We start from the raw sequence: 12,635 nt of genomic DNA, 5'->3' as shown, positions 1-12,635 counted from the left end.
AGTCATCCAAACATGAGTTTAGATTTCTGCATTTCTTGCGATGCATCGTTTCAAGGATTAGGTGCATGTTTATTTCAAATAGACAAAACTGATGGGCAGGAGGAAGTCAAAATAATCAGCTTTGCCAGTCGGATCTTAACCGAATGTGAGAGATCATATTTGGTAACCGAATTAGAGGGATTAGCCGTTGTGTGGGCTTTTCGCCGCTTTAATTACTATATTTATGGTCATAAAATCAGAGTATACTCAGATCATCAAGCACTGAGCTTCTTACTCTCTTGCAAACTGTATCATCCTCGGCTTACTCGATGGTGTTTATCTCTACAAGAGTATGATTTTGAAATTATTTACGTAAAGGGCAAGAATAACATCATTGCTGATGCATTGTCACGTATGCCGGAAGGATTGCCGGAGCCTACTGAATTAATAGAACAGATTTCTAATCACAAAATTCTTCTTATGAAAGATCCTCTACATCGGAGTTACTTTCTGTGTCTTTGCCGTCAAATGAATACTCTTCAAGACACAGATCGCAATTGGCTAGAAATTAAACAGCTTCTTCAAAACAACCCTGATCACTCGTTGTCAATATTTTATAAAGTACACAATGGAGTTTTGTTTCACCGAACTTCTCTGTTGACAGGAAGGTGGTGTGTCTGTATTCCTAAAGATTATGTTGAACATCTCATTTGGTACACTCACCTCTCCTGGGGTCACTATGGCCCAGAAAAATGCAAACGCAAGATTTCAACATACTGCTATGTACCTAATCTTCACAAGAAGGTGCACCAATTATTAAGAAATTGTTCCATTTGCCAAAAGGCGAAACCTTTCAACTTGTCAAATGCCTTACCTTTAAACCCGATACGTACAGAAAGACCAAACCAAATCGTCAGTTTGGGTTATGCAGGTCCACTTCCTCAGGGAAGAGGAGGTGTGAAGTATCTGATCGTATTGTTAGATCTTTTTACCAAACACGTGAGACTCTATGCAATGAAGTCATCTAATATACTTCCACTAATTAGACGTATTGAGAAAGACTATTTTCCTCGCTTTGGCAAGCCTGAAGCCATGTTATCTGATAACGCATCAACTTTCGTGGGGAAACGATGGAGAAATTTCCTTGCAACCAACGACATCAGACAAATTTTGATATCCCGGTATCGACCGCAAAGTAATCCCACAGAAAGAGTATTCAAAGAGTTCAATCGTTTCATACGAACGTATATTCCAAACCAGCAGACACGGTGGATTGATTTCGTCACACCCTTTGAAGAGATTGTTAATAACTTACCTCACACATCAACTGGTTTCACACCATCAGAACTAGTCTCTAAACGACTAGAAAGAAATGAATGGGTAGACCCTATCCCAAAATTACAACAGCCTGAAGTAACATTAGACGACAAGTTAAGACAAGCTCTCATATCTTTAACCACTCATGCCAACCTCAGAAAAAAGGCGCATGACAAATACATTAGCAAAGTCTTATCGTATCGTATAAATGAACGAGTGCTATTAAAGACCCACTTCAAACCATCTTTGATTCATCATAAGAATCGCAAGTGGCAGCACTTGTATGAAGGACCATATATTATATTAAGAAAGCCGCACATTGGTTTCTATCTATTAGCTGACCCTGTATCTGGACGAATAAAAGGGTTGTTTCATCACGCAGACTTGAAGAAATACCGAATCAACCATAGAAAATATCTGTTAAATTAAGCTGCTAAAATAAAATATAAACACGCTCTAAGTTGTCATACTATATGTGAAGTACCAACGTATGTAAGAGTAATGCACAGCAAGATAAGTAATTTATATGAGCACCTTAAGTAAAACACATTTATTGTAGAAGAGCAAGATTTGCCTTAGATGTAAGTTAGTTTTAAGTTAATTGAGCCATGAACGGCCACAGCCGAAAGAGCTGACAAATAAATATTATAGTAGGGACGTGCTAAGTGCCACCTGCTACCACTAGTTTTAAGTATAGCAAAGCTCTCTCCTCTTGAATGAAATAAATTAAAATGATCATTCAGACCAGAATGATTGCTCGTAGGTTAAAAAAAATTTGATTAAGGTCGCTTACTCTAATGAGGTAAATGTTATGTTATGCATAAGGAGTGTGTGACAACAAATTTTATGAGACCACCTATGAAACGCAGCCGGCAAAAAAAAGCAGCAGCTTAGCATATAAGAATCAAGTAAGTCAATAACGATCCAGGTAGCAGGAAAGAAGTGCGCAACTCAATTATTTTATTATAATACGGAGAAAACCGTATACGCTCATAACAATTTTACGGCACAGTGCAGCTGAAATACTTACAAAGATCATTTATAAATAAACTAATTTAGTACTAGACATATCTATTTCAGGTCCTCGAGATACGACGATTTTTTTTTAGGAAACCAATTTTACGATACATGGAACAGAAGATAGTAAACAGACACAGTTCACTGCTAATGCATGGTTTAAGTAATTTTAGATATGCATAGAAAATTGTTTAGAGAACTGGATCAGACGACACTGTAACTACTGTATCGATTTAATTATACTATTTGTCACGAAAAACTAAGGTGATAATAATTTATGTTAAGCTCATCATATCATACGTCGTTAACACTGTGTCTTCAAATCTCTTCACTCCATAAAAGTCTTTTGTGTTTTCCTCTAGCCAGTATCCTTACCATCCTACCTTATCCAGTAGAGAAGTGAATTTTACGAGCTGGTTGCATGATTGATACATACAGGCTATACGAATGGATAGTCGTGACACATTGGTTGTCGACGGGCTATGCTTATTCTCCGCAAATTGCGAGTTCAATTAAGATTTGTTATGTGCAATTGCACGACAGGGAACACCAAGCTTCCCAATTTCCCTAATGGTTGTTTGAACACGAACTGTTCATCACGTAAACGAAGCCACATTGACTATGTCTTCAAACTAACGACGTAATAGAGAGAAAATAAAAGAGCTGAACTCGAGAAAAGAGTAACCATTGTAAAAAGAAAAGAATAACAAGATTTCGAGCAAAGGGTCTAAAGTGCCTTGGAAGCACAAACTACGAACAAGAGACACGCTTTTCGTCAGGCCTTGTAGTCACAGAGACTAAATATTTCTTTGTAAATAATTTTTAGACATGATATGTATACTAAATGTTAACTGTACTTTGTAGTAATAATGCAGTCAGTAATAAATGGACACGTATATGCTGCTGCGTGTGAACCGACTATAGACAAGTAATTCATGGGCACGTATAGAAGTGGTGCGTGTGAACCTTAACATGACGACCAAAGAAATGTGAACACGAATTAACAATAACGTGTGAGCTGAAAAGGTGATAACTCCAAGGACACGTGTGAAATACCGCGTGTGAAGTAAAGTTATAAGTACTTGTACCACGAAACCACGATGTAGAAAGCCGAAGAGTGAAAGTGAATAAGTGTTGTACTTAACCACAAACGGTACTGTACGCCTTTCCACGGACACATTCTTCGAAACAGCTGCGGAAGTCGCCGCATCTGGCTGCTTCCGTAATACAGAGTCGATGAAAAACTGTGTAAAAACTCACACCACGGCTAGTACACACCAAACGCTCTGCTTCTCGCAGAATACTGCTGCTAGCGTTGTGGAACTGTCAAGTTATTATCACATGATTGTGACCAACGGACGTAACACTGTGTACGCTGAGCGCTCAACAATCAATTTTTCTTTGCACAACGAGCGCGGATGCCAAATGTGTTTGAAATCTATTCAAAATAAAATATGATATAGCAATGAATTAAGCACTCATGTACCTTGTGAAATTATAAAGACACTAATCGGAAGAGTCTTAAGCTCAAATCTGACAATTGCTACCGAATTTACTGACCAGGCCTAGTAATGACGAAAACGTGTCGAACCAAATAAAACCAGAAAAATAGATAAATATGAGAACTAAGCATTCCTAAGAGAAGGAGACCTTATGTACTTAAACAATTGTTGTCCTTACCTAATCCAATTTTCTTTTAGACTAAGTTCTTAGTAAGTAAGCACATTCTAATACAGATTTTTTTTGTATTTTTCATGTACGAAAACATAAATGGAAGCACGGACATGTGGCAAGTGAAATAGAGACCGCCACCATACGGCTCAACATGTAGCAGAACCAATCTTCCAGTTCCTGACCCACGACGTATTTCCAACGCAACATCACACCCCGACAACTACTCCAATTTCCGCAGTGAAAGTGATGCCTACTTTTCCTCCACTGTGAATGTGTAATCAATTTCCCCACTCAAGTTCAGTGCTATCGTTTATACCCGAAGTTCTACCACTCCCAGTGCAACTCATACCTACCCAAGTGTAGTGAAACATTTTTTTTTTGCAGGTCATGAAAGCCACAAATAAGTAAAGTGTTACGTATTTACTGCAAGAAATCTTCGACGAAACAACGATAAAAATATTCCTGTAATATGTCATTGTAAAACAAGAATGTCAATTTTTTGTAACATATTTTTTCCACGAGTGCACACAGCACCCAGACTTCCTGCGAAGTCAAGTAATTTATTTCTTTGTTATTTTTCAATATTTATTATGCCATGTATAATGTATCTATGTATGTGTATCTTTATCTTAATTTCATTATCTTTTACCGAGAAATGAACATTTGTTATCCTTGTACAACACATTAGAAAGAGCACAGTTAAATTGTCGTGTAGTTACCCTATGGACAAATTACTATCAATTTCAGTCGTACGAATATACTTACCTGATACTCTGTATGTTAACCACTTTGCCTGATGTAGTGTGTAAAATCCATTGTAAAGAATTTTTGCAAGTAATACTAACTTGTTTCACGAAAGCAATAATATCACGACTACGCGTGAGTCGCGATGATCCTGACGGAGTCATCGCTCCTCACGCGGGAAGCAATGTGATATTATTGGATTTCAGACATTTTGCATATGAGAAAAGGACAGCCATCGAGCTGTAGTTTGTAGTGATACTAAGCGTGACAACACGAGAGTAAAGAAACGAAATCTGTTTATAACGTGCGCCTATACCAAGACGCGCGGCCAGCGTTTAAAAGGTACTTTTAAAAACTATGACTCGCTGGGCGCAGATATTTAAAACCATTGCCGCAGCGCTTGATAGCAAGAAGCTGCGAAACAGAAGAAAGAACAATTTATCATTTGTTAGGAAAATTCTAGAGTCTTTATAGTTAGTTGTACTTCTGGTCGCCGATATGTTAACATGTACTTCATTACCTTTGATGTTTGGTTGCCGACTTCTTAAGACGTGTTGTGTAGCACCGCTACAAGTTATATTTCATTTAGTGTGAAAAACCACGTTATCACCAAGAAAACAAAAACGCTTTTGTAAACTTTGTGACGATAAAAAATACTTACGCGCACGACAGGACATTTAATTTTTACAAAATATCACACATACAAAAGCAGCGATTGTTGGACTGTTCCACGTATGAGAAAAACATAAAAGTGTAAGTTTTGTATTCATTGTAAATTTGTTAATGTTTATAGTTTAACGCCTTTGTTCTTTGAGAATATATTGATGCTTCACTGTACAGAAAATCTATGCTTGTTCTTTTCTTTAAATTAACCACAAATAATGTTTATGTTTAAATGAACTTTGTTACAGGTTCGCTCTTTATCGCGGTGTCTCGATTGTATTTGGGAGACCATTAATGTGTTCAATTTCCGATCCGACAACTTTTTTTTTACAAAATTTCACTGTTTTGCATTTTTTTATTATTCAAATAGGTCCCTTAGGTAATTTCATTGAAGAGTCTGATTGCGTGAAAGCAATCCGGATTAAGAGGTCATTTGAGAAACTATTTTCACGCAGTCAATCTGTACGTCTCCTGAACACAATCGAGAACCGACGCATCGTCGATCATTCATTAATTTTTCTCTCTTTCCAAGTCGTACCAAAAAAAAAACGGCCAAGGAGAACTGCCGTGAGTACGCAATCTAGTGTTAAAAGGTTGCATTCTCTATCTTGTCGGCAAACATTGCCATAAATTATCATCATCAATGTTATATTTGGTTAAATGTAAAAAAGCCAAAAAACCTTTTAACGCTAGAGAATCCTGCATACTCGGTTCGCTAGACAAACAATCAAACATTAATGAGTTTTATTACAAATAAGACAATTACAATACTTAACTCTGATAGATGTGTTGCAAGCAAAAGGCAACATACAAAATAAACAGTCTTCTTCAGAATAGGCAAAACACAAGTCTGTGCTACATAGAGAGATCTAATGAAGTGGCTAACGTTGAAGCTGCTATCGAAGCGTTCTCCCACCAGTCTGGTGCAGTCGCATTGTTGTCCTGGAGGGAGGTCAGTCAGCATGTGATTGACTGAGTTTTGCTCATAGCCTTTTCTTCCCTGTTGTTCCAGATAGGCATGCTGGTGCTGCCTTTATGCCATAAAAGCAATCATGCTAAGTGTTGTACAAACAAGTAAAAGGAATATTGATCCATGACAGTCTATGCTAAATCCACACCGACACAAGGAACACGCTGTGCCACTGCCATATTCTGGGAGCAAACAGCTGAAGCCTGTGGTATTGGTTTGAAGGCCGTTTAGAGAATATCCAGTGAATCTAAGGCACATATGCAAGCAAGGAACTCAAATGTTTTCAAATCACATGCAACACACCTGCAAAGGAAGTTGGTGAGCTGGATGTTTTCACAAAAAATGTTTTTATGTGCATAATATTCAGCAAGTATGCTAAAGGTGAATATCTAACAGCAGAAAAATTAGTATTTTGTATGAAAAAAATTTTAACGGAAGAAAATAGACCATACTGAGGATACTGAAAGACGTGGGGATCAGGTATCAGAAAACAAATGGCAGGAGGAAATTATTAATGGAATGAAGTGATATTGTAGCTGAAAGGACTGTGCTTTTGAGAACAATGCAGCAGATCAGACAAGCTGGCACATTTTCATTTTTCATTTTATAATATGATGAAATTTTTGTCAATCAAAACCATGCAAGGACTATGTGCTGTAAAATGAGCAACAGGTATGGTGGGTTAAAAGTTCCAGTACCTAAGTAAGGGTAGTAGAATTTTAGTGTTTCGCATCGGATCAACAGAAACTGGCTTTATTCCTCGGATTCGGAGTAAACTGATTTTAAGGTGTCAGAGGTCAAGGATCCTGAAAATCACCATTCTGGAATAAAATACAGTGTTTTCAAATGGTGGTTTACATCCTCTTTCCAAGATGGCGGCGAGTGTACAAATGTGTGATTCTAACTTGAGAAATAATGGTAGTTATGCGGTTAGAAAGGCAGTTTGTAAGAATATTGTAATGCTGAAATAACAACGTTAAAAGAACGAACTGCAAGCTTACAAGCAAGAAAATCTGGATCTACGATCGAAGCCAACATCAAGTGCAGTGATGCAAGTCAAAAGTAAAAGATCGTCTGAGTGGATAAAAGTGTCGTATAAAGATAGTTTTCCTACTGCAAAACGTACAGCAAACTCTGCTAAAACTGTTACGTTTTCCGATAAAATCAAATAAGACGTTTTGCAAACAAACGACTGTGATAACGACTCTCCGAATGATCGTGAACTAAAAATCAGTGAGCTGAAAATGAATAGTGTTTTTGCAAAATATGTCAACAACAAACACAAATCATCAGGGAAAAAGAGTAATGTACTATTACTAACAGACACTCATGGCAGAAATATGTCCAACATGTTCCGCGAGAAAAATCGCGACATAGCAGTGATTAGTGTAGTGAAACCAAGGGCAGGATGTAGAAATGTTATAGACACGAACTCTCGGACGAAATTAATGCAGGAAAATGACTTTACCGTCTGTATAATGGGATCAAACGATGCAAAAAAAGAAGCAGAGGCTTGCGGGGAAACGTTGCAGAATTTTTTACAAGCTAAAGAATGCAAAAACACAGTAGTTGCCACACTGCTTCATAGGCACGACCTGATTTATAGTTCGTGTGTAAACAAAGAAATTCGGAAAACAAACATTAAAATAAGAAAACTGTGTTCACAATACGCTAAGTGCGATGTACTGCATGTAAGCAAGGTGCATCGAAATCTGCACACGATGCATGGAATGCATTTGAACTATGAAGGGGAAAGGTTTTTTGTGATTGTGTTATTGAAATAATTGAAAAAAGTCTTTTAAGGAATAGAACAATATATCAGCTTCATGTATATCCTTCCAGCAAAAGCGAGTAAAACAAAATGAATAAGAAAGAAGAACGAAAATATAACGCTACTGACGATCATAATTTAAACTCATGGTATGTGATGCTGTAAATATGATTCCCAATCACCAAATCGTGAATACACCCGGTCTAAAAATTTATCACCATAATGTGCAATCCCTGCTTAATAAGATCGATGAAATCAACATACTGTTAGCAGGTGAAATTAAAGATATCTCAGTGTTATGCATTTCTGAGCAGTGGCTTAACCTAGAATTAATCCAGAATATGAAAATAAACATTCATTTTGGCTTCTTACCAGTACAGGAAAAACAGCGGGCCGATCGCGGTGGTCTAGCGGTTCTAGGCGCTCAGTCCGGAACCGCGCGACTGCTACGGTCGCAGGTTAGAATCCTGCCTCGGGCATGGATGTTTGTGATGTCCTTAGGTTAGTTAGGTTTAAGTAGTTCTAAGTTCTAGGTGACTGATGACCACAGATGTTAAGTCCCATAGTGCTCAGAGCCATTGAACCACGTTTTTGAAAAACAGCAAGCATGGTGGGGTGGCAATTTATACAAAGGAAAGTGTAGAATTTATTACCCTATCTGGCTTAACTAGAACAAATGTCGAAAAGGATTATGAAATTGCAGCTATAAAAATTATTCAGTTCGACCTGGTTATTGCTACAGTTTACCGATCACCATCCGGAAATTTTGAACTTTCCTTGAGCAAAATGGAGTGATTGCTAAATAAAGTCAATAAAATGGATTGTTAATTGATGATCTGTGGTGACATCAATATTGATTTCCTCACAGATAATGGAAATAGACAGATCCTTTTGAAACTTGCAACATCATATAATTTAAAGGCTGAAGTAAAAGCTGCTATCTGAGTAGGCCTAACAGAAACTTGACAAACAGCTCTAGACCAACTTCTAGCCAAGAAGAGTCTACACAACACTTCACTAAAAATTTTCAATGCAGTTTTTAGTGACTGTCTTGCTCAAATATTAAGCATAAAAGCAAAAGGCAGTATTGTTAACAACATGTCTTTAAGAACCTAACGTATAAGCAATAATCAGGATAATGTTAACTACTTCAACAGCTTATTACAGAAAGAAAAATGGTCGAAACTGTATAAAATGAACGATATAAATGAAAAATTCAACACCTTCATTTGTACATTAACACATTTCTTTCAAATTGCGTTCCCACTGAAAACTGTAACCATATGGGAGAACCCTACAACAAACAGCTGGATCACAAGGGAAATGAGGGTTTCATGCCAGAATAAAAGACCACTTCATGAAACATGTAACTCAAAAAATTCATCACCTGATGTATGTGCGTCTATAAAAATACTCCAAAATGTTAAGAAGAGTAATGAAGTCAGCAAAAATGATGCATAATGATGATTACATTATAATTTAGCAAATAAATCAAAGGCTATGTGGAGTGTTATAAAAAAAGAAGCTGGAGAATTCAGACAATCGTGCAAAAATATAACACTATTACAAAAAAATAAAAAGTAACAAACCCCTTAGAAGTAGCCAACACATTTAACATTTTTCACAGATATTACTGGTAGTATGCTACAATCAAACTTATATAAGAGCACCCAGTTAAATGAATATAAAATAAGTGCATGTAGAGGATCAATGTACATCAGTTCCATTTCACAAGATCTAGTAGCTGAGGATATGAAAGGACTAAACAATTGGTGGTGTACCTGAAACAATATTAAAGAAGAGTGCATCAAACCTAATTGAAATACTGACACATTTATGTAATAGATCACTTCAGGTAGACACTTTCCCTGATTTATTGAAAATATGAAAAGTTATTCTGGTATACTAAAAAAGTGAGAAAGATAATGTAAATAACTACAGACCCATCAAAATTTCCTCGTGCATCTCAAAAGTATTAGAAAAAGCTATATATGACAAACTTATGAAATTTATAAGTAAAAACAACATCCTGTGTAATGAACAACTTGGATTCAGAAATAAGAGATCAACAACAACTGCTATTTATGAGTGCATCAATTCCATCCTAAAGCTGATGGTCAAAAAACAAGAATCAAACGAGTATTTATTGACCTGTCAAAAGCTTTTGACATGGTGGATCATAAAATTCTGCTATCAAAGCTTGAAAGATATGGTATTCGAGATCTGTCCAACAACTGGATCTTTTCCTTCATTACTAATCGTAAGCAGACAGTGTGCATCAAGCACACAAATGTCAAACTAAAAACTGTATCCAAACATTCATCTGACTATGAACAAATTAAATGCGGTGCAGCCCAAGGATCAGTAATGGAACCGTTTCTTTTTCTTCTGTACACAAAAGACCTAAACTTAAATGTTGATGCACATAAAACAGTCATATTTGCAGAAGACACCAGAATGCTACTAAAAGGAGACAGCAATGAACAGTTACAGCAGTCAGCAAACATAGTCACGAAACAATTTATCAATTGGGCACAGAATAATCAGCTTATAATAAACAGTAAAAAAAAACCGTTGCACTAAAATTCTGCAATGCTCCTCACAACCATGTGTTTATTCCATTGGTCTCTATCAATGACTGAAACCAAATTTTAAGGTCTTTAGCCGCAGAGCAACGAAAAATGGAATCAACATATTGAATATCTCAATGCAGAACTGCGAAATACATGTTGTCTTCTTTTCCCACTAAAATCATGCTGTAGTGAGAAAGCAGTAACAAGTGCCTATCATACCTACTTTCATTTTCTTCTTAGATATGGGGTCACTTTCTCGGGAAACTAAAACAGCTAATAACGCTTTTAAACTACAAACAAGGGCCATTAGAATCTTGTTTGGGTGCAAACCTAGAGACACATGTAAACTCCTCTTCAAGAAACCTGGTATCCCTCCATTAGCATGTGTATATATTATGGATACTCATTTATTCTCTAAAATAACTGTAATAGGTAAGGGCTGCAGACTGCAAAAAGACAGTGATATACGTGATCACTTCACCATACAAAACAAAAACGTACATTTAACCCAAATCAGCACAGTTCTGTGCTAAAAAAGTACTTTTCACATGGGAGTTAAGCTTTACCACAAACTTCCTAAAAACGTAAAAGCTATACTGTGGTCAGTACCTTTGGAAAATGTCTAAAGTCATATTTACAGCATCACTGCTTTTACTCCATTGAAGAATATTTAAATTTATGAAATGTGTCATATAAATACTTATGTATAAATTGTATTAATATAACCTTCAATAAATATGCCTAGAAATGACTTTCAGCTGTGTGCTTATTACTTGACTTGTCGAATGTCTTATGAATAAGCTGCTTTGTAGACAACTAGACCAATAAATAGAATACGAAAACAATTGTTACCATATATCCCTATGTGTTCAGTTATTCTCATGGACAACGTGAGCATCTACTCAGTGGAAATGTACGTAAGTACAACTATAAATTCCAAAAAGGTGGACATTGTTGCATGTTTTCATCTAATGGAATACCTTATGGTTCGCCACATACCAGAGCAGAATTGCTGGTTCTTGTCAATGGTCACAAGCCTGCATATAGAACTTATGAGATAGATGAAACTGCAAAACAGTATGGACAGTGCATTGTTAGATTACCCCCATAATATTGCCATTACCACCCAACTGAGCTGGTATTGACTCAATTGAAAGCATATATAATGGAAAAGTACAATAAATTTAAAATTGCAGATGTTGAGGCACTTACACATAAGGCAACAGACAGCATCTCAGCACCTGCAAGATGATGGTTATGACAGGGAAACTGGCAGGGATATGATTGTTGAACTTTTCATTATAAATCTTGCTGAATGTGAGTCATCTAGTTGTGTGTTCTTGTTCCAAAGAATGCACTTCACTATGGAACAATATACATGCTGGTTCATTGTCAGCTATCACACTGCATGAACTGACAGAAGAATATTGGCAGTGTTGCAACAAATTGTCCCTCTCTCTGTGTGCTGAATGTGCACTGCACCTACCTTCATAACTGTTTCCTCTCTAACACAGGATTAAACCAATTAGCATCTGTTCTGACATTCAGCAGCTAGTGGCCAGAACCTGTTCATTAAACTGGTGCAGCTGCTACAAATATGTCTTGATGGCAGCCGTTAAATCCTTAACTGTTGGTATCTCGAACAGAGAGCATCACAATCACTTTCATTTTCAAATAATCATAATGGATCAACAGGAAAGATATCTACTACCCCAGCTCCCAGCAAATGTGCCGGATGCTCCTGGTCAGAAGGTTCTTGGGCAACAAGGAAGAGCATGAAGAGGAGAAAAGTCAGAGATTCTCAAAACTTCTTCAGAAACACGATAATGGCATATTTGGTACAAATACACTCGTCATACTACACAAACTTTAACACTTAATGGATACCCTGAAAAAGTTCCACATGGAAATCCTTGCATTACCACTT

The 12,635-nt window shown here is 36.8% G+C and overlaps 1 long non-coding RNA gene across 1 annotated transcript in view; it reads right to left on the bottom strand.

The window, feature by feature from the left end:
• The window catches only part of LOC126484028 (uncharacterized), a 37,303-nt gene extending 25,149 nt beyond the window's left edge, over positions 1 to 12,154 (bottom strand). Inside the window, exon 1 of the long non-coding RNA XR_007587799.1 lies at positions 11,921 to 12,154. This is a non-coding gene — a long non-coding RNA (uncharacterized LOC126484028). The remainder of the gene's footprint in view (positions 1 to 11,920) is intronic.
• Between the last annotated feature and the right edge of the window lie 481 nt (positions 12,155 to 12,635).

The sequence above is a fragment of the Schistocerca serialis genome, chromosome 6 (genome assembly GCF_023864345.2).
Source record: "Schistocerca serialis cubense isolate TAMUIC-IGC-003099 chromosome 6, iqSchSeri2.2, whole genome shotgun sequence".
NCBI classification, from domain to species: domain Eukaryota; kingdom Metazoa; phylum Arthropoda; class Insecta; order Orthoptera; family Acrididae; genus Schistocerca; species Schistocerca serialis.
Note: the sequence above shows the minus strand (reverse complement) of the source record. Positions and strands in the feature narration are given on the sequence as shown.